This window comes from Heptranchias perlo, chromosome 5, assembly GCF_035084215.1.
Source record: "Heptranchias perlo isolate sHepPer1 chromosome 5, sHepPer1.hap1, whole genome shotgun sequence".
Lineage (NCBI taxonomy): Eukaryota > Metazoa > Chordata > Chondrichthyes > Hexanchiformes > Hexanchidae > Heptranchias > Heptranchias perlo.
In genome coordinates this window covers 13,034,878-13,058,353 of record NC_090329.1, presented here as the reverse complement: position 1 = coordinate 13,058,353, position 23,476 = coordinate 13,034,878, and the positions used below count along the sequence as shown (strand labels likewise).

General features: G+C 43.8%; 1 long non-coding RNA gene across 1 annotated transcript; it reads right to left on the bottom strand.

Annotated features, from left to right (window-relative positions):
* Positions 1-2,867: 2,867 nt before the first annotated feature.
* On the bottom strand, positions 2,868-22,851 carry LOC137321330 (uncharacterized). The gene is made up of 3 exons (XR_010962782.1): positions 22,712-22,851; positions 16,779-16,898; positions 2,868-3,472 (listed from the first exon to the last, which is right to left on the bottom strand). It is a non-coding gene; the product is annotated as an uncharacterized lncRNA (long non-coding RNA).
* Positions 22,852-23,476: the final 625 nt, after the last annotated feature.

The window sequence follows — 23,476 nt, the reverse complement described above, 5'->3', positions numbered from 1 at the left end:
CATACTTGTAATAGTTAATTTTCAGTGCCAGTGAGGTTGACTGGCAGTAATTAACACTTATCACATTGTTAAAAGGGTACTTAGACTGAAATGGACAAGCCCTAACTTTCTATGGCGAGTTTAGTTCGTATCTACCACGGGAATACAGCAACTTCACGCCGTTCAATGCATTTCAATGGTGAGGCAGTCGGCGAGATCCCATTTTTGTGAAGCTAACAGTGGAGCAGCACATCTCAGACAGCAACATTTGGATATTCGCATTTAACCGCCCATCTGCGCCTCGCCTGAAGTTACTGTAGCATTTATGCATAAATAACGGTGAGCTCAATTAACCTCACCATCATTTTGACAGCAAATTCTGGGCCAATAGCCAAACATTCATTTCATTGCAGTTTGTGGGACCTTGCTGTGTGCAAATTGGCTGCTGCGTTTCCTACATTACAACAGTGACTAATCTTCAAAAGTACTTCATTGGCTGTGAAACGCTTTGGGATATCCTGAGGTTGTGGAAGTCACTATATAAATGCAAGTTCTTTTTTTCCTTCTCTTTTTTTCTCTCCTCTTCTGCCTCTATCTCTCTATCTCTCTCTTCTTCCTTCTCTTTCTCTTTTTGTCTCCCTCCCTCGTTATATTTGCCTTGATTTCCTTCCTCTTTTGCTTCTTTCTATCTTCCTTGTTGGCTGTTTGATTTATTACTTTCAGGGGGAAGTGATGGGCACTGTGAATGGTATGGTGTGGGGGGCAAAGGAGCCCTAATCCCCCTCCTACCACCTGTCTCATCACTACCCCTAACTCTTCCCCTTTGAACTATCCACTCAATCCTCATATTCCCCCCTCTCCTCACTCTGCTGTCACTCAGCATAAATCTTAACCCTCCATCCACTACCGCCTCACTCCCACTGACTCCCCCAGGCCTCCGCACCCTCACCCTCAAGCTGTTTCACTCCTTCTCACCAGTAGTAGTGCCAGAAGAGGGAAGAGTCAGAATTAAAGTGGGCAGTAACACCCCAACAAGTTGATGTAAAATTTGCATGGAGGCTCAAAGTGAGCCACCATTTTCTTTGCAGGATACTTGGTGGTAGAGGAGAGGGGAAGCTGCTCAACATCAGGCCCTCTCCCTCCACCGTGGCCATCAATGGTCTTTCCACCACTGCCCCAGCCAGTAACTCCATCCCTATACCATTCTAACCGGAGGGCCACAGTACTGCAGCAGGAGGGCAAGAAAATTGGTTGTTTTCCATAGCCCCCCCCCCACACTCCATTGTCATTTACATACAGTGGGGCAGTCAAAGGTCAGGGGGGAGAACATTTGCAGCACCATCTTCAAGGGCATGAATCTGGCCATTTTGCCTCCTCCTCCTTAGATGGTATAGTGGAGGAAAATCCAGCCCTCTGCTTCTCTCTGTGTATCTCTCTCTCAGCTTAATACATTTTATGAAGTATATGGAACACAACAAAAAGCTGCAACAAGTGTACAACTAGTACACTATATTTTTCTCTTTCGTATGCACACACAAACATATACAGTTCCTCTGTTTTAAAAAAAAAACATATAAACTTTACCTAAATAACATTTTTGAAATGTGACCTCTTATCTCTTCTTTAAAAAAACAGCCAGGTAGATTTTGTTAGAAACTGAGAGGGAAGCGTTCAATCATTTAGCTAGCTTAACCGCAGACAATTCCTGTTAAACTGGGCGCCCTGCACATGCTCAGACTGCAGGACCTGCCATCATCTAACAGCATCACACCTCTGGGCAAAACTATCAAGGGTGTTGAGAGAGACTGAAGCCTTCAAGCAAAAACTTCAATGAAGGTATTAAAAGTGCAAAGAACAATTCAAGGGATAAATGTAATCATGTTATTGTTAAATATGTATTTTTATTGTTGCTGTAAATTTTGTTTAAACCCTTACTTTGGACAATTTTCAGTTACTGAGGAAAATTGGTGGATGAAAATTTTTCAGAAAGCATTTTGAGTGATGTATGTAGAGAAAGCAATACTGCACCACCTAGTGGCCAGAGACTTTAATTATATAGTGACAAGGCCAGTTGGCAGGGACTTTCCATTTTAACTGCGGACATAAGAAATTATAAATTAAGAAGCTGAAACAATACTGTGACAAAAAAAAGTGACAAGAGGAAGTAAGGTTTTGTAGACAGGAAGTATACACAGACATGAGATTTTTTAATAAGATCTGTATCTTATGTCTCTGTGCATTTTCTGTCCACAAACCTTATATCCTGTCTCTAACCCTTACTTCCTGTTGTCACCTTTTATGATCACACTTTTGTGTCAGTTTTTCCTATGCTACATTCCAATGTCCATAATCCTCATTCAATATTCCAATGACAGTTGTCCTAGCATCTTGTTTGATGGGACAGAGCAGAGGGAGCTTTACTCAGCACCTATCGGTCTTTATGCTAGGTCTGATTTGGAAGTGCATGGTACGGACAGTGCAAAATGTGAAGAAATGCTCCTTTTGCCAGTACTTACATCCCTCACATTGATGTCCAGAAATATCTATTACATGTAAAACATGACGTAGGCATTCAATTAATGAGATAAATGAATATTATAGTATTGTTCATCATAAACAATTACTTTATTCACTTCCATTGTCAACAACAACAAAATGCTCATATTTTAATACAATTGGTAGAAACCATAAATCTGCAACCTTTAGAGACAGTTAAAGCAAATTGTCTTCATTTTCCCATCTACTAATTTACCATACAGAATTAATTTACTGGCTACATTTAATAATTAAGGTTATTCAATGCATTTAATTAACATACTGACTATATTTAATAATTTTTATGTTACTCAATAAATTTAATAAATCCATATGTTCAATATATTTTCTGAAGCAACAAATTCCACCCTACAATTAATAATGACAATTTTGTCTTAATTTATTAATTTAAAACTTTAGCTCTATTATCAAATCATATCTTTTCTCCATGGTGATCAACTGTCAATTACTTTTACTTATCATTCATAAAATAGTTTAATATTTGTTTTAAATATATTAGCTGTAACATACTATGATCTTTCACATAACACACTTTGTTTGTGGTTACGTAGGTTACATAAAAATGTTATCTTCATATCTGTAAACATGCTAGCTACCTAGCTCCTGAAGACAGTATGGAGAAGGATTATCGGTCGGGAATTGTTCAGCTCGGGAAACATTAGCTGCTAAACATGTTCCTGTTTGTTAATATGTATGAGTCGTTTCTAGCTAATATTCAGAGAGATCAGAAAGAGGAGAAAGGGCTGAGATATCAGAGTTAATGCTGCTTAGTGCAAGAATAGCGGCTTTTCTTTAACATTTTAAACTTGTGTTCCATTTCTTGCTTTCTCTTTTCAAGTTCCTCTATCTTGGAAAGGATTGTATATATATCTTCAGGTGCATCGGAATAAATATCGTTCTCCGAACTTGAATCTGAGTAATCAGTACACAGATTGCCCTGTTGAAAAATATACAAAAATGTATTTTATTTGTTTGCTAATAGGAAATGATTAGAAAATGCTATTTATTCATCTTCTGTTTGGCCTATGTTGTTAATGTGATTTTTTCTCTGCCTGACTTTGTTCTTCTACACTGCAACAGTGACTACATTTCAAAAAGTACTTCATTGGTTGTAAAGCACTTTAGGACGTCCTGAGATCACGACAGGCACTATATAAATGCGAGTTCTTTCTTCTTCTTCTATTTCCAATGTGCAACATGCCACAATCTAGGGTATAGTGAACTACGCACTTTCATTCAATGCCTCCACTCAGCACCTCACGCTGGTAACCCTGATCGACATTGAGAACTTGTCCTCTAGAGAAAATTGCAATTGATAATATACCTTGGCACATGATGCTGTTTACATCACCGTGATGTGCCATGTGGTGATCCTAGTCTTCAAAATGGGATTTGCAAGGCCTCCAAGCAAGTATGTGGACTAAATGGTGTGGTACTGAGTCATACATACCAGTAGGTGGCTGGTTCAATAAGATGAATTTCTCACTAACAGTCTCGTTTTCCGTTGACCTTACAAGATCAGTATAAGTCCTTATTTTTGTTGTTTATTACACATTTCTTTCCTGTTACATTTTAATTGCTGTTCAATCACATAAATCGATTGCTCTGATTCTGCATCCCCAAAGCACCTGGTCATCCCATCCGACAGAGGTCTTATTTAAAAAGATAGTGTTTGTCTTCACTTTTGCAGAACTAACTGGTATCCTTGCAGCCACAGGTCAGTGACTACATCTCCCCCAAGCTCGGAGATCAGTGACTACATCTCCCCCAAGCTCGGAGATCAGTGACTACATCTCCCCCAAGCTCGGGGATCAGTGACTACATCTCCCCCAAGCTCGGGGATCAGTGACTACATCTCCCCCAAGCTCGGAGATCAGTGACTACATCTCCCCCAAGCTCGGAGATCAGTGACTACATCTCCCCCAAGCTCGGAGATCAGTGACTACATCTCCCCCAAGCTCGGAGATCAGTGACTACATCTCCCCCAAGCTCGGGGATCAGTGACTACATCTCCCCCAAGCTCGGAGATCAGTGACTACATCTCCCCCAAGCTCGGAGATCAGTGACTACATCTCCCCCAAGCTCGGAGATCAGTGACTACATCTCCCCCAAGCTCGGAGATCAGTGTCTACATCTCCCCCAAGCTCGGGGATCAGTGACTACATCTCCCCCAAGCTCGGGGATCAGTGACTACATCTCCCCCAAGCTCGGAGATCAGTGACTACATCTCCCCCAAGCTCGGAGATCAGTGACTACATCTCCCCCAAGCTCGGGGATCAGTGACTACATCTCCCCCAAGCTCGGGGATCAGTGACTACATCTCCCCCAAGCTCAGGGATCAGTACACACCAACACGGCTTCAATTAGCATGCAGTAAGGGTCAGTTCTCAGCTCAAAAGTTCAGTGGTCACCACCTTAAAATTGTACAAATGCAGCATCAAAGTAATTTTATTATGAATCATACCTCCCTACTTAACAAAAAAGGCTAAAAGTTAACATTACTATAATATAAAGACAATTTTTAAAAAATTTACAAAGGTTTAAGGTCATTGGCAAAAGAACCAGAGGTGAGATGAGGAGAAATATTTTTGACACGGTGAGTTGCAATGACCTGGAATGCGCTGCCTGAAAGGGTGGTGGAAGCAGATTCAATAATAAGTTTCAAAAGGGAATTGGATAAATACTTGAAGAGGAAAAAATTGCAGGGCTACAGGGAAAGAGCAGGGGAATGGGACTAATTGGATAGCTCTTTCAAAGAGCCAGCACAGGCACGATGGGTGGAATGGTCTCCTTCTGTGCTGTATGATTCTGTGATTCTATAAATCATTAGCAGTATTACATTAGCATTACATACATTAGAGGGATATGGGCCAAGTGCAGGCAATTGGGACTAGCTTAGTGGTATAAACTGGGCGACATGGACATGTTGGGCCGAAGGGCCTGTTTCCGTGTTGTAAACGTCTATGATTCTATGATTCTATACTTCATCTAATCACTTGGTCGAATTTTGCTGCTAATCCGATTAACCCTTTCCTTACAGGGAGAATTGCTACAATATAGATTGGAATTCCCCATTGTGCCTATGACACATTTCATTACTGTTAGAAGAAGTTTTAAGAGTTTGCCCAACAGCTTTCAGGCCAATGATTAGCCACAGGAACAGCACTTACCTTCCTTTGGTGAGTACTCCACCTTTTCTTGAGAAGTATTAAAAACAAGAACAGCAGCACGAACCCCAAGACTCTGAAAAGTAAGACCTGGTTTGTGACCCATTCCTGGATCTGTGTCCCGTCAATGTTTCCAAAGCATATTGTACTAAGCGGATAAGGCAGACACCACCAATGGACAGGTTGAGGGTGCGTCCCAGCTAGATCCTCTGGGAATACTTCCATCCCAACTCTGGACCAAGCTGGGCGTGAAAGGGGCTCTGAGTTGCCAACATTTAACGAGAAATTTAACATAAAGGACAAGCAGAGTATGATTTGCAACTGCATTTTCAAGCCAGCAAATAAAACTGACTGACCTCTGCAACAAACGCTGAACACTGAAACATTTTGTCGCTAGGTAGCTCATGAAACACGTGGCATCATAATGGAGAAACATTCCCTCAATCACTCTATTACTTGTGATGTTACAGTCAACAGTTGGTGACATCACAGACTTTTAATGACATAATAACAATGCAAAGCACCAACCAGTTACATATTTTACATAGAATTACATAGAACCTGCAGCACAGAAACAGGCCATTCGGCCCAGCTGGCCTATGCCGGCGTTTTATGCTCCACTCGAGTCTCCTTCTACCCCTTTTCATCGAACCCGATCAGCTTATCCTTCTATTCCTTTCTCCCTTTGTGAGAGTCAATCTAGTTTTTTTTTACCAAAAAGAATGAAGATATTGGTTAACTGTCAGTGGAATATAAATCCAATCAAGGGGTTCAAGTGAGATCATAAACTGCACTCAGGTGTTGGTTTATCAGCAGAACCCTGAGATTGGATTATTGTAATGACAATCTAAAAGCCATCCAATGCCTTTCACTTTCCTCCCCCATTATTGTCCCTCTATTTCTGAAGGCAAATGTCTATTTGTTGGGGTACAGTTCTACAACTGCTGTCCATCCTTCAGTAATGCACCCAACTGGCAATTCTTCACATGTGAGCCCTGAGATTGAGTGACAGTCGAACATCTCACTGTTGGGAGCCAGTTCATCTGCTCAACCAACATCCACATATAAAGACTTCTCAGCAGGAGTCATACGAACACATATGAACATACAAACAATGACGGACAGGAAAAGACGCCTCTGGTCCATCCAGCATGTCCCACACAATTGTGATACCTTTTGTATCACAATATATAGACTCTGCACCCCATCTGAAAACCATGTGATCTCCTGGGAGATGCAACAAACCAGATAAAAACCCAGGACAATTTAGCGGGCAAAAATCTGGCAATTTCCTTTCCGACCCCTCCCTGGACGATAGAGAATAGTCCAAGGGATGACTCTGGCCCTGATCACTGGACAGTGACCAATAGCTGGAACACTGGTTGACTTTTCCTCATCCCTAGCCCAGTGATGAGGCCAGTTGTATAATTTCAACGAACACCCTGGCTGGAATGTGGAAAATTGTCCAGGTATGTCCAAAAAGCAGGACAAATCCAATCCGGCCAATTACCGCCCCATCAGTCTACTCTCAATCATCAGCAAAGTGATGGAAGGTGTCATCGACAGTGCTATCAAGCAGCACTTACTCACCAATAACCTGCTCACCGATGCTCAGTTTGGGTTCCGCCAGGACCACTCAGCTCCCGACCTCATTACAGCCTTGGTCCAAACATGGACAAAAGAGCTGAATTCCAGAGGTGAGGTGAGAGTGACTGCCCTTGATATCAAGGCAGCATTTGACCGAGTGTGGCACCAAGGAGCCCTAGTAAAATTGAAGTCAATGGGAATCAGGGGGAAAACTCTCCAGTGGCTGGAGTCATACCTGGCACAAAGGAAGATGGTAGTGGTTGTTGGAGGCCAATCATCTCAGCCCCAGGACATTGCTGCAGGAGTTCCTCAAGGCAGTGTCCTAGGCCCAACCATCTTCAGCTGCTTCATCAATAACCTTCCCTCCATCATAAGGTCAAAAATGGGGATGTTCGCTGATGATTGCACAGTGTTCAGTTCCATTCGCAACCCCTCAAATAATGAAGCAGTCCGTGCCTGCATGCAGCAAAACCTGGACAACATCCAGGCTTGGGCTCATAAGTGGCAAGTAACATTCGCGCCATATAAGTGCCAGGCAATGACCATCTCCAACAAGAGAGAGTCTAACCACCTCCCCGTGACATTCAACGGCATTACTATCGCCAAATCCCCCACCATCAACATCCTGGGGGTCACCACTGACCAGAAACTTAACTTGACCAGCCATATAAATACCGTGGCTACGAGAGCAGGTCAGAGGCTGGGTATTCTGCGGTGAGTGACTCACCTCCTGACTCCCCAAAGCCTTTCCACCATCTACAAGGCACAAGTCAGGAGTGTGATGGAATACTCTCCACTTGCTTGGATGAGTGCAGCTCCAACAACACTCAAGAAGCTGACACCATCCAAGATAAAGCAGCCTGCTTGATTGGCACCCCATCCACCACCCTAAACATTCACTCCCTTCACCACTGGCGCACTGTGGCTGCAGTGTGTACCATCCACAGGATGCACTGCAGCAACTCGCCAAGGCTTCTTCGACAGCACCTCCCAAACCCGTGACCTCTACCACCGAGAAGGACAAGAGCAGCAGGCACATGGAAACAACACCACCTGCACGTTCCCCCTCCAAGTCACACACCATCCCGACTTGGAAATATATCGCCGTTCCTTCATCGTCGCTGGGTCAAAATCCTGGAACTCCCTTCCTAACAGCACTGTGGGAGAACCGACTGCAGCGGTTCAAGAAGGTGGCTCACCACCACCTTCTCAAGGGCAATTGGGGATGGGCAATAAATGCCGGCCTCACCAGCGACGCCCACATCCCATGAACGAATAAAAAAAACCCTGGCTGGAACCCAGCTAACTAAACGCAGACCACAGATCAAACCCTGGTGTTTGTAAGCTGGTTTCGCTGAGTGCCATAGAGACCATTGCATTTCCTAACCAGGCCTCAGGTGAAGAACAGAAGAATCTTTATGCATCCAATAATAGAAGTAAAGCAAAAGCTCGATCAATTGAGTGTATATATGCGCTGTTCTATGCTCACCCACATCATGCACAGAACCCCTACCCTACAGATTAACCAGCCAGTGTGTTCCCTGGTCTCTGACAAAGTCTCTTGGTATGAGGTACTAGATAGGTGTATGGGAGTCACCCAGCAATCTCGTTCGATGGGCCATAAGGAGAACTCTGTGTAATAAATATGTGATACTGGTGCAGTCAGGGTCATTTTTAGAGGTTGGACAAAAGCACATTCTTGGAGCCGACTAAAAGCTTTATCCTGTAACTAACTGCGTTCTACCAGCCCTGGCCCTGCTGAGTGGACAGTGTAGAGGGAACTTAATCTGCACAATTTATGACCTGAGGTTATATGATGTGCAGTGCAGAAGGAAATTTATTCTGTACCTAATTGTGCTCAACCAGAGCTGTCCCTGTTTGATGGAGCAGAGCACAGGAGCTTTACTCTGCACCTATTGGTAATGGTGCTGTGCCACACCTGCAAAACGTTGAAAATTGTTCCATCTGCCAGCACTGACATTTTCATATTGATGCTCAGAAATATCTGACCATATCTATCTGTAATATGTGGGTCATGCACTCCATTGACAACTGCCATGTAGACATTCCCTATGCAAAAGTTAAAATGTCCAACTTTTCCTGTGACCTTAAATGTGGCATTTCAACGTAACCTCTGCAGGTTACATCCTATAATAGGATTGTCAATGTTAATCTTATCACTGGTTTGTAATGGCTCCCTGTAACACCACCAGGTGACGCTGTAGTATCTCCCCGCCCCCCACAAATCACTCAAATTACTTTCTGAAGAAAATCAGCTGCAATTTTTTTCTCAACAACTGGAATTTCTATGCCCAAAACAAGGTTTTAAGCAACAAAAAAAACAACATATTCCACAACAACATGATTAAGTTTACCTTTAAATTGTTTTCTGTGCTTTTTTAAAAATTGAAAGCATCAGGCCCCGATTTTCAATGGAAATTGTGGGAGCGTTGGGGGCAGGGGGGCTGCGAAAATCGGGGAAATCCCGAGTGGGTGAGGAAGCCGGCCCCAACCCGCCGACTTCCGGGTTTCCCACAGATGGGTCTGTGTGTGTACTTCCCGAATGCGGAAGTCCCGCCGGCAATTAAAGCCAGCGAGACGATAGTTAAAGAACCAAATGTACCCCATTGAGGTACTTAAGGTACTTCATTTCTGACATAGTAGATAGTTAAACTGATTTTGAACTTACCTGGGCCGCTTTCCCACGGCTTCCGATTCACGCCTGGTGAAACCAGGTATTAAAGGGCCGGATCAGGCAAAAATAAAGTAAATATATTAGATAAAAAACCATTGCACAAAGTTAAAAAACAAAATAAACCTACCTTTCCACCAATGTCACCCGCACCCCCTGCTCCAATGTCCGATGTTCCTCACTCTGATGTCCCCCTCTTTCCCGATGACTCCCTCTCTGATCTCCCCCGCTCCCCCGATCTCCCCGCTCTCCCCCCTGATCTCCCCCTCTCCCCACCAATCTTCCATCTCCCCCCCTCACCGCGATCTTCAGCGCCCTCCACTCTCTGTTCCAGCGCCGGATGACGTCTCTCTCTCTCTCTCTTTCTCTCCCCCTACCTCGGCATTGCAGCTCTTGTCGGCAGCCAGCCTGTCAATCAGGCTGGCTGCCGGGTGCGAAACCTGGAAACAACTTTAATCACCATCAATTATATCGCGATCGTGTCGGAAAAGGTCATTTTTGTTTTATTCGGGTTTGCCACGTGCACCTTCATCCCTGCCCCCGCCCCCGCTGCCAACCTGCCACCATTTCAAAATTGAGCCCTTAGTCTCTCCCAAAAACTTTGGCTTTGACTTAATATTTTTGCCCAGAGGTCTAATTCGGTTAATTGAATTCAGATTGTGCAGTGTGAGCATGCGCAATGTACCTAATTTCCCATGAAGCATCAGTACTGCATCATCAGCTGTACTGATGGAATATTTTCCCTTGGCCTCTAGTAGTTTCTGGTCAATCATTTTTCCAAATTATTTGAAAAAAAGTTAAGAGGAAAAATTTGAAAAGCTTTAGTCAGGTAAAGTTTATTTGGAATGTTTTATTTAAAAAAGCAGAGAGGCTGTGTATATGAGAGAGAAAACATGAAAGTGTACCGACGACACACCTATTGTAATTTTTGTGTACGATAAACTTTAGAAAGCACGATAGACTGAGAGAGACTAGAGAGAGGTGCCAAAATCTCAACACCTGCGATCGCCTGCCGGCCGTGCAGTTATGTTGGACTGCTGTCTGTCTAATGGCACAAACGCTGCTGCTGCCAGAAATTGAGGGGTCATCTCATTTTAATATTGCCGGGCCAGACAAAGGCAATGGGCCATAATTTGCTGTAGCAGGGCATTTAACGGCATCTGCCATTAGTTAAACTTGCCCTTGCATGCTTAGGCTTTTAAATTTTTTGCATGGCAAGTTGCTGAAAGTGCGAGCTGATAATGTCACAGTGAGGGAAACAGGGCATCTGGGACCTGAGCGAACAGGGCAAGCAACTGTGCATCTCCTTAACCAATTAGATCAAAGGATTGTGAAATTAACAGCCCAAGGACTCAGAAGAAAGTGTAAATTAGAATGGGTGAATTCAATGTCAAATCAGGTACAGAAAGAGAAATAAAGAGAGGGAAAGAAAGATTGGATTAAGAGAGAGAAAAAAGAGACAGAAAGGAAAAGTAAAAAAAGCTGCAAACATTTTTAATTTGACATTTTTAAAACCTTCAACAGTTAAAACCTGAAGGAATGAGACTCCACACTTGTAATAGTTAATTTTCAGTGCCAGCGAGGTTGATTGGCAGTAACTAACACTTAGCACGTCGTTAAAAGGGTACTTAGACTGAACTTCCTGCGGCGAGTTTAGTTCATATCTACCGCACAAATACAGCAACTTCACACCGTTCAGTGTATTCTGCCGATTGTGCTGGTTCGGGAAGGCTATTCAAATTGGGCTCATTTTCTTAGGCACACAGGCACTAATAGGCACGTTTTAAAAGTTTATTCCTATCAAAAAATATTTAGTTTACTAAGAAACTAACCAGTGTACACCAATGAAACCATTAAATGGTTCAGTATATTTTTTTAAGTCAATTTCAGTGATTTTAAATCAGGTTACTCACTGGTGGAGGACTGGACACCCTTATTATTTTGGTGGAAAAACCCATTTGCAGCTGTATTAATAAAATTGCACCAGGTTACCACTCTTTTAATACATCAAGGGATACTTTTTAATGGAGGAAAAGAAACAATTAGGTTCTATTACGCTGCCTGATTGCGCTGGCTCGCTGAAGATTTTACATTTGTAATTATGGAAATTAATTTTATCGGAAACTTGAAGTGTGACCTAATCAGTGCAATTTCAAGCGCATTTTGGGTGCAATTTCCCGATTGCGCCCAAAGCAGAAACCCTACACCTACAAACTGATATTAGTCCTAAAGGTGCAACAACAAAACTAAGGGTTTAAGCGTGTCAACTAAATAAACTATACCGGCTCCTTAACATGGAAGAATTATTTCACTGGAGAATTGTGTTATGCAAGGCCTTTGAAGAATCCTGCATGAACTTCAGAAGAGAAGTGATACAAATTCTCCAGTAGTTGTCAAATAAACCGGTCTTTGAGTGAAAGCAACAAGCACCCTTTTCTCATGCAAGAAGAAACATTACACATAACGTGCAGGAACAACTAGTTACAGGAGGAGGAACAGTAAACATCCATCCATTGACCCAGCAGGAGGAGGAGGCAATTGACAGACTGTGGTCCCACTCAGCTGAGATGATAGAGGCAGGAGATATGGGAGGTCCTGCATTTAGAGATGGTTTGTGCAGAACAAGTACTAAGATTTAAAGATTTAAAAAAAAATCTATTTGTGACACTTATACTCAGAGGAGATCTTCACTTGAGCAGAACAGTAAGGGAACGATGGATAGTAGGAAATTTACTGCATTTCTTTTTTCTCTCTCCGCAGGAGCTGGTAGCAGGGAAGAGAGAGAAACGTACCCAATGAAAGAACCCTCAACGGTAGAGAGAGCCAGCAAGAAAATCACCTGCACGTTCATTCGCCCTCTCACTTACACTCACCAGCGAGAGTTCACTCGGAGCTGGATATAAATAGTGCAGATGAGGAGAGGACACTCAGTATTGTACAAGACACAAGGAAGCCAGAGGAAGAAGCAGCGGAAGTATGGAAGGATGTTCCAGAGTGGAGGCTAAGGAAATGCCAGCCCTTTGCTGAAGGGCATTTACACCATGATCCTACCATGAAAAGAAGAATGCAAGCAGGCCATCAAACTTGCATTCCAAAGCTTTGAAAATGTGTAGCACTGGCAGGGTTGGCAGCAATGTCAGAAAGGGTTTCTAAACCATACAGAGGGGCTGGGAGTGAGTGACAGCTGCAGGAACCTCTTCTTATGTCCCACAGAACGCACATGTCTGGAGGAAAGTCATCACTTCCAAAATGTAGGCTTTGACTGGCGGCATTCGGGCTTTGGGTGATGGAATGGAGAAAATAGAGAGAGAGTATATCCACTGTATATTGAGTTCTCCAGGCCATCATTTTGGAGGGTTTACTGGATACTTTCACCCAGGGATTAAGGAATATTAATCGTTTCATATTCTTCTTTACCCAGAGAGTGGTTAGAATGTGGAACTTGTGTAGAAACTTAATATTACTTATTACTATACAATGCATTAACACCCAAACAAGTAGTACAAAGAGAAACTTTATTGAACCCCAACTTGTATACAAGTGGAAGAGCACCTCAAAACAATGGTTGAGGGTACAACTTCCTCGAGTCAGTGAGACAGCTCATGTTTATACAGTTCAGTAAAGAACGCCCATCTGCTACAGAATATGGGCGTACATGTACATTCTTTATTGGCTCAGGTAGTTGGTCAATCAAGTAGTGAGCCTGCCCCCTGAACATCCATAGCCATCTATTACTTTTGCACGTAGGCCTGAGCATTCCCATCCTCCCCACATTCCTGTCCTTGTTATCATTAGGATTGAAGCTAGTCTCAAGGCCACATGGCCGTTCAAGAAACTGTATTCTTATTATATTCTGTAGTCAGCTATACCCTTATCTGCTAGAGAGGCCAGGCTGAACTAAGCACCTGTTCAACTAACTTAATTATCAACATACCAAGGCTTGAACGTAATTACACAATTGTACTTCTCTGTGTGCTGTAGCTAAACCTATTATGTGAGTTAAGTGAGTTAATAAAGAGTTAATATGGTCAAGTATCCCTTCATGCACTTCCACATTCATATGGTCAAGTAGCCCTTCATGCACTACCACACTTGCTACCACAAGGAGCAATTGAGGCGAATAGCTTAGATGGCTATAAGATAAACTAGAAAAGAACATGAGGGAGAAAGGAATAGAAGGATATGCTGACGGGGTTAGATGAAGTAGTATGGGAGGAGGCTCATGTGGAGCATAAACACCGACACAGACCAGTTAGGCTGAATGGCCTGTTTCTGTGCTGTAAATTCTATGTAATTCTCTGTAATACGGTCTGTTTTTTCTCAGATCAGATCAGGAATCCCAGTGATCCAATTCAATGAAAATGAATGGCCCACTCACTCGATGGTCACACTCCAGAATCTAACATCATGAACTGGGCTGCCCTGAATGTCATTGATTACTTGCCTTATGCGAGAATGGACACCAAGTTGAGTGACCTGGCAGAAATTGCCTGTTGCCCCGTGGAATGAGCCAGCGGCCAAGAAATTAAGTGCAGTAGTCATTATTTGACTCGCAGTAAGTGCTTTCCCGTTCCTTGAGGAAGTTTGTCTATCTCCCTATAAAATGATGCAAAGCTCTTCCAGGACTTCTGGGATGAACCTCAACCTCAAAGCTTTTCCCATTGATTTCACAAGTGTCTACGTTCCACCTTTCCATTATCCTTTTAGCTGATCTGAATATTGAAAGGAAACAACGCCTCTTCTAGCAAAGGGAGGGTTGGGAGGATGGAAACCCGCCACCCTCACCCGCTTTGATCTACGTGAGACTCCAGTCCCGCACCAATGTGGTTGTCTCTAAACTGCCCTCTGAAGAGGTCTAGCAAGCCACTCAGTTGTTTCACCACCTTCTCAGGCCACCTCGGGCTGGGCAATAATTGCTGGTCTTGCCATTAATGCTGACATACTGAGAATGAAAAAAAAATTGGTTGAAGATGAGGGGGTGTCACATTTTAGAATTTTAGGTAATTTGTATTAAGATATTGTGATTACGTTAAATTGAGCTCAACAGAGGTTAAACCCATAGCATATAGCATCTGGGGATGTGGATTAGGATTCAGCACATAAGAAATTAGGCCAATATTAAGGGGCAGAGTTTCCGCTTTGGGCGCAATCGGGAAATTGTGCTGGTTAGGTTAAGCTTCAAGTTTCCACTAAAATTCATTTGCATAATCACAAACGTAAAATCTTCAATGATCCAGCGCAATCCAGCAGCGTAATAGAAGGTAATCATCTCAATTCTTTTTCTTTCCATTAAAAAGTATTCTTTGATATATTTAAGACTGGTATCTTGGTGCAGTTTTATTAATACAGCTGAAAATGTTTTTCTCACCAAAAATAAACATTTTTAATAAGGGTGTCCAATTCTCCACTGTGAGTAACCTGATTTAAAATCACTGAAAATGACTTTAAAAAACTATACTGAACCATTTAATAGTTTCATTGGTGTACACTAGTCAGTTTCTTAGTACATTAAATATTTTTGATATGAAAAAGCTTTTAAAACGTGCCTACCAGTGCCTGTGCACCTAAGAAAATGGGCCCAATTTGAAGAGCCTTCCCGAACCAGCGCAATCGGCAGAATCTCACCATTTCGACCTGGGGGCGTGGCCAGTTTTGTGGGCGTGGCCTGATCCGAGCGAATTGAATCTTGAACCAGCGTAGCTCATGTTTTAAAACTCCCCGATCTCTTGTGCTGTATCGGCCAATTCCGCCCGGGTTGTGTTAATATTACTAGCGGAAACTCTACCCCAAAGTGTTTATTGAGGATGGTATTCCTCACCTATCACATCAGCTTGAGACAATGAGATTTGTTAACACATCCCAGAGAGGAGATTGGGTGCAATGGCTTCATTCGTCTGAGCCCCCAGAAGGTCACAATTAGGAGGGCAGTCGTCAGATTGATTGGCAGCACAACTGGTCAATCCATAGGTATGAAGAGCTGGTGGATGGCCAGACGTCAAGCTTTTGGCTCCCTGTCCAGCTAATAAAGGACACAGCAAAATGCTCTCTCTTTAGCTTAATGCCAAACAGTTTCAGAGAGATTACTGGTCAAAAAAGTTGTATTTAGCCTGCTGACAGAGCCAGTGTGACGGTGCTTCAATGGCCCGGAAATGGCTCATAAAATAACGGAGAGCCGAACAGCGCTCACCGTTATTTCAGGGAAAATGGAAGAGCAAGTTCTGGAGAGCGCACATGCGCAGTCAAACATGGAAATCCGGAAATTGCTCTACCTGCTTCTCTGAGACCTGCGAGGTAAAGAGATCGCATCGGCTGGAATGAATGGACCAGCAAAAACGTGCTCTGCTGCCCAGCTGGAAACCAGCGAATCTCTCCAGAAAGTCGATATCAGGCTGAGTTATATCAGGTCTAAACTAACTTTTAATGGTGTGGTGAGTATTAATGACTGCCAAATAACCTCACTGGCACTGAAAATTAACTTTTAAAAATGTGGAGTCTCATTCATCCTGATATTAATTGTTGTTGGACATTTAAAAAAAGTAAAAAATTTAATTTTTTTTTTTACTTGTTTTTTCTATCTCTTTTATCTCTGTCTTTTAATCTTACCCTCTCTTAATTGCTCTTTCTCTAACTAATTTTACATTTTAATTCACTGTTGTAGCTTTCACTTCCTCGTTCTGACTGTACGGCTTGACAAGAACGCTTCAAGCTGATCAGTTGAGGGGAGAGAGAGAGATCCTTTGCCTGCTCACACATCTGACAGAAGCCCGGGAAAGAACACTGCACTTTTTGCAGCTCACCATTGAAGCGAGTTTGTACTGAGAAGCCTGCGAATGGTTTGTGGGTGAGTTTGTAACTAACGAGCGGTGGGTGAGGTTCGTTCGCCGCTCAGTGCAATTTCCGGGCCATTAACTTCTGTCCTACAAGGACATGAAAAGAGTTGAAATTCACTATAATCGTTATTCTGTTTGTTCACTTATTACATGAAAAATAAATCAGCTTTATAATTGACCTTGACCTGTTAGATCAGTCCACGATACCACATAGTAGACTCATGACTAAGGTCAGAGCATGTGGAGACAGGGGACAGATGGCAGAATGGATAGCATGTTGGCTACAAAACAGAAAACAGAGAGTAGGGGTTAAGGGTAGATACTCAGACCAGCAAAAGGTGGGAAGTGGTGTTCCACAGGGATCGGTGCTGGGATCACTGTTGTTCACCATTTACATAAACAATTGAGACTCGAGAATCGGAAGTACAATTTCAAAATTTGCAGACGACACCAAATTGGGGGTTATAGTTTATACTGAGGACGACTGCGACAAAATACAAAAAGACATAAATAAACTTGTAATTGGCAAATGAATTTCAATATAGATAAGTGTGAGGTGGTGCATTTTGGTCAGAAGAATAAAGAGGCCACATACTGCTTGGATAATAAGAGTGTAAATGGGGTGAAGGAGCAAAGGGTTCTGGGGGTACAGATAAAATCACTAAAAGTAGCGACGCAGGTTAATAAGGCCATAAAAAAGGAAACAAAGCATTGGGGTTCATTTCTAGAGAGGTAGAATTGAAAAGCAGAGAAATTATGTTAAGCTTGTATAGAACCATGGTTAGACCACACTTGGAGTACTGTGAACAGTTTTGGTCTCCATATTATAAAAAGGATATAGAGGCATTGGATAAGGTGCAAAAAAGATTAACAAGGATCATACCAGAACTGAGAGGATATACTTCTCAGGAAATGTTGAACAGGCTGGGGCTCTTTTTTCCAGAAAAGAGAAGGGTGTGGGGAGACCTAATGGAGGTCGTCAAGATAATGAAAGGATTTGATAGTGTAGATGTAGAGAAAATGTTTCCACTTGTGGGGGAGACCAAAACTAGAGGTCATAAATATAAGATAGTCACTAATAAATCCAAGAGGGAATTCAGGAGAAACTTCTTTATCCAGAGATTGGATAGAATGTGGAACTCGCTACCTCAAGGAGTAGTTGAGGCAAATGTAGGCGAAGGTGGTTGTGGCACTACCACCTTGCTAAATGGGATAGATTCAGAACAGATCTAGCAGCTCAAAACTGGGCATCCATGAGGCGCTGTGGGCCATCAGCAGCAGTGGAATTGTATTCCAGCACAATCTGTAACCTCATGGCCCGGCATATTCCTCACTCTGCCATTACCAACAAGCCAGGAGATCAACCCTGGTTCAATGAGGAGTGTAGAAGAGCATGCCAGGAGCAGCACCAGGCGTATCTAAAAATGAGGTGCCAACCTGGTGAAGCTACAACTCAGGACTACATGAATGCTAAACAGCAGAAGCAGCATGCTATAGACAGAGCTAAGCAATTCCACAACCAATGGATCAGATCAAAGCTCTGCAGTCCTGCCATATCGAGTCGTGAATGGTGGTGGACAATTAAACAACTAATGGGAGGAGGAGGCTCTGTGAACATCCCCATCCTCAATGATGGCGGAGCCCAGCATGTGAATGCAAAAGACAAAGCTGAAGTGTATGCAACCATCTTCAGCCAGAAGTGCCGAGTGGATGATCCATCTCGGCCTCCTCCCGATATCCCCACCATCACAGAAGCCAGTCTTCAGCCAATTCGATTCACTCCACGTGTTATCAAGAAACGGCTGAGTGCACTGGATACAGCAAAGGCTATGGGCCCCGACAACATCCCGGCTGTAGTGCTAAAGACTTGTGCTCCAGAACTAGCCGCGCCTCTAGCCAAGCTGTTCCAGTACAGCTACAACACTGGCATCTACCCGACAGTGTGGAAAATTGCCCAGGTATGTCCTGACCACAAAAAGCAGGATAAATCCAATCCGGCCAATTACTGTCCTATCGGCCTGCTCTCAATCATCAGCAAAGTGATGGATGGTGTCGTCGATAGTGCTATTAAGCGGCACTTACTCACCAATAACCTGCTCACCGATGCTCAGTTTGGGCTCTGCCAGCACCACTCGGCTCCAGACCTCATTACAGCCTTGGACCGAGTGTGGCACCAACGAGCCCTAGTTAAAGTAAAGTCAATGGGAATCAGGGGGAAAACGCTCTAGTGGCTGGAATCATACCTAGCACAAAGGAGGATGGTTGTGGTTGTTGGAGGCCAATCATCTCAGCCCCAGAACATTGCTGCAGGAGTTCTTCAGGGCAGCGTCCTAGGCCCAACCATCTTCAGCTGCTTTATCAATGACCTTCTCTCCATCATAAGATCAGAAGTGGGGCTGTTTGCTGATCAATGAACAGTATTTAGCTCCATTTGAAATTCCTCAGATCATGAAGCAGTCCATGCCCACATACAGCAAGACATGCACAACATCCAGACGTGGGCTGATAACTATTAAATAACATTAGTGTCACACAAGTGCCAGGAAATGACTATCTATAACGAGAGAGAGTCTAACCACCTCCCCTTGACATTCAATGGCATTATCACCGCTGAATCCCCCACCATCAACATCCTGGTGGTCATCACTGACCAGAAACTGAACTGAACCAGCCATATAAATACTGGCTACAAGAGCAGGTCAGAGGCTGGGTATTCTATAGGAGTAGCTCAACTCCTGACTCCCCAAAGCCTCTCAACCGCCTACAAGGCATGTCAGGAGTGTGATGGAATGCTGTTCACTTGTCTGGATGGGTACAGCTGCAACAACACTCAAGTAGCTCAACACCATCCAGAACAAAGCAGTCTGCTTGATGGACAGCTCATCCACCATCTTAAACATCCACCCCGTCTTTTGCCTGTGTACCGTGGCTGCAGGGTGTACCATCTACAGGATGCACTTGCAGCAACTCGCCAAGGCTTCTTTGGCAACACCTCCCGCACCCGTGACCTCTACCACCTAGAAGGCCAAGGGCAGTAGGCACATGGGAACACCACCACCAAGGTCCTCTCCAGGTCACGCACCATCCCGACTGGGAGTATTATCGCTATTAGCTCTGTTTCTTTCTCCACAGATGCTGCCTCACTTGCTGAGCTGTTCCAGCATTTTCTGTTTTTATTATGGACTATTTTCGATGTCCCTTCATCGCTGCTGGGTCAAAATGCTGGCACTCCCTGCCTAACATCACCGTGGGACTACTTCACCGCACAGACTGCAGCGGTTCAAGAAAACAGCTCACCACCACCTTCTCAAGGTCAATTTGGCAATGAAATGCTGGCCTTGCCAGCAACGCCCATATCCCGAGACTAAAAAAATGATCATGGTTCTCCACGCTTGATGTTTCTATTTGCAAGTCTGGAACAGATTCATCGGCTTAGAAATTGCACCGTGCCTGAACCGGGGCGTGATACCAGTGCAGCGCGTGCTGCAAGCGCCTAATGAGGCCAGTGGCAGGACCATGGCAAATTGATCCACTGGCCCCATTAGTACCAGTGAGCTGGGGCCATTTGCGGCACTAGAGGTAGCTCGCCAGTCACTGAAAGGGGCAGCAAGTTCGTCCGAAATGAGCATGTGCATGCCACTCGCCATATTGGACCTTTAGATGCCTGTTCAATGCCTGAAAAATAGAGAGAGGGGTGGTGATCCAATTTCATACCTACTTGTCTCTGGGTCGTTAACATAACGAAAGGCATTTTTACATGGACAGGTCGTTAATCTGACTCACAACCCCTCACCAGGAGGACTGCTTTCAGTCTGGTTCCTACTTTTTAATGTGTCTAACTTGGGTTATGCTCCTGGCAGCATAGCTCTCAGGGTTGTAGGAGCATGCAAGCCTTCCCACCATATCAAGGTACAGTCCCTAGGGAAGCCTCCAATATTTTCCTCCCTCTTGATGCTGACTCATGCTTGGGTACAGTTCCAAGGGTGGCAGCTACCCTCTAGAACCTTGCCGAAGAGGCAATTTCTAATGCACGAGGATATCACAACTGAACACGATCCTGTTCTCATCCAATGATCACACACGTAAGCTTTCAGCAGAAGTCAATGGATAGCAATCGGGAGTAGGAATCTTGACTGACATTCCCCTCTCCTAACCCACAAGGCCAATTATAGTAACCCTATCGCTGCCTCAGCTGTGAACAGATAACTTAGCACATGCACAAATCTTTGAAGGTGGCAGGACAAGTTGGGAACACTGTTAAGAAAGCATATGTGATCCCGGGCTTTATTAATAGAGGCATAGACTACAAAAGCAAGGAAGTTATGCTAAACCTTTATAAATCACTGGTTAGGCCTCAGCTGGAGCATTGTTTTCAATTCTGGGCACCACAATTTAGGAAAGATGACAAGGGCTTAGAAAGGTTGCAGAAGAGATTTACTAGAATGGTACCAGGGATGAGGGACTTCAATTATGCGGAGAGACCGGAGAAGCTGGGATTGTTCTTCTTGGAACAGAGAAGGTTAAGAGGAAATTTAATAGAGGTGTTCAAAATCATGAACGGTTTTGATAGAGTAAATGAGGAGAAATTGCTTCCAGTGGCAGAAAGGTCGGTAACCAGAGGACACAGATTTAAGGTGATCAGGGAAAGAGTCAGAGATGACATGAGGGAACATTCTTTTACACAGTGAGTTGTTATGACCTGGAGTGCACTGCCTGAAAGGGTGGTGGAAGCAGATTCAATAATAACTTTCAAAAGGGAATTGGATAAATACTTGAAGGGAAAAAAATTACAGGGCTATGAGGAAAGAGCAGGAGAGTGGGACTAATTGGATAGCTCTTTTAAAGAGCCGGCACAGACACGATCTGAATAATGGCCTCCTCCTGTGCTGTACCTACTATGACACTATGATACTATGATGCAACGACAACAACAACTTGCATTTATATAGCACCTTTAATGTAGTAAAACGTCCAAAGAAGCTTCACAGGAGCAATTATCAAACAAAATTTGACACCAGGCCACATAAGGAGATATTAGGACAGGTGACCAAAAGCTTGGTCAAAGAGGTAGGTTTTAAGGAGCATCTTAAAGGAGGAAAGAGAGAGACAGAGAGGTGGAGAGGTTTACAGAGGGAATTCCAGAGCTTAGGGCTTAGGCAGCTGAAGGCACGGCCGCCAATGGTGGAGCGAAGGAAATCGGGAATGCGCAAGAGACCAGAATTGGAGGAGTGCAGAGATCTCAGATGGTTGTAGTGCTGGAGAAGGTTACAGAGATAGGGAGGGGAGAGGCTATGAAAAGATTTGAAAACTAGGATGAGAATTTTAAAATCGAGGCGTTCCCGGACCAGGAGCCAATGAAGGTCAGCAAGCACAGGGGTGATGGGTGAACGGGACTTGGTGCGAGTTAGGATACGGGCAGCAGAGGTTTGGATGAGATCAAGTTTACAGAGGGTGCTAGGGGGGAGGCTGACCAGGAGAGCATTGGAATAGTTGAGTCTAGAGGTACCAAAGGCACGGATGAGGGTTTCAGCAGCAGATGAGCTGAGGCAGGGACGGAGACAGGTGATGTTACGGAGGTAGAAGTAGGTGGTCTTAGGGATCAAATAGGATGCGAACAGTCTGGTTCAGCCTCAGACAATGGACAGGGAGAGGGATTCTGGGGATCCAAACAGATTTGTGTGGCTCAGACCCACGTCACACCATCCCCCGGAGAAGCCCACAAGTACCTCATTTTTGAACATTACAGAAAAGACACAAATGATTCATTTGGGCACTGAGAATTAATTCCATTTGCTTTCCTAAAATATTATGCCCGCCCTTATTCCTGAACTGCGGCCATCACAACCTGTGGGCTGCCCACACATCCTTAAGAAAGAAAAAGTAGGTTACAAGACTCTCACCTTTTTGATCAGAAGTGTTGTGTAGATCAAAGTAATACACAGAGATGTCACTGAAGCATGCTCGACACCTATCATCCACTTATTAGATAATAGGTTTTCTTCACAGGGTTTTGGATTCCCATGGCAACGCCTTTGTTTTCCATTTCCTGCTTGGGGAAAGGAACTACTGATCCTGAAAGTGTGTGAAACAAAAACTGCCACTTAATAATTAGCCAAATGTAAGGTGTTATATTGACTACAGCAAGCGGCCTGCTTGTTTTTAATTTCCTTTACCTCACATGTACTTCATGAGAAATATAAAATCTTGCCATTTTATTTCTCACACTGTACCAGTTCATTGCTTTTCAAAGTTTAAAACATTAAAGACTCACATCTATTACTAGCCTTCCAATGTTACTGGTAAGTTTAAAATATAAATTATTTGATTGTATCTCGCTCAGCAACTGCTGCACGCAGTATATTCAGCAACTCCTACACTCCCAGCAGTGAACCGCACGTGAAGGGAGAGTGGGTCAGATGCAGGGCTACAGCGGTGTAGCTCCCTTTAAGCACAGCTCCCCCCACTGGGAGTGCAGGAGTAGATGAATTCTCATCTTTGTTTTCAAATCTCTCCGTGGCCTCGCCCCTCTCTCTCTCTGTAACCTCCTCCAGCCCTACAACCCTCCGAGAACTCTGCACTCCTCCAATTCTGGTCTCAATTTTTATTGCCTCACCACTGATGGCCGTGCCTTCAGCTGCCTGGGCCCTAAGCTCTGGAATTCCCTC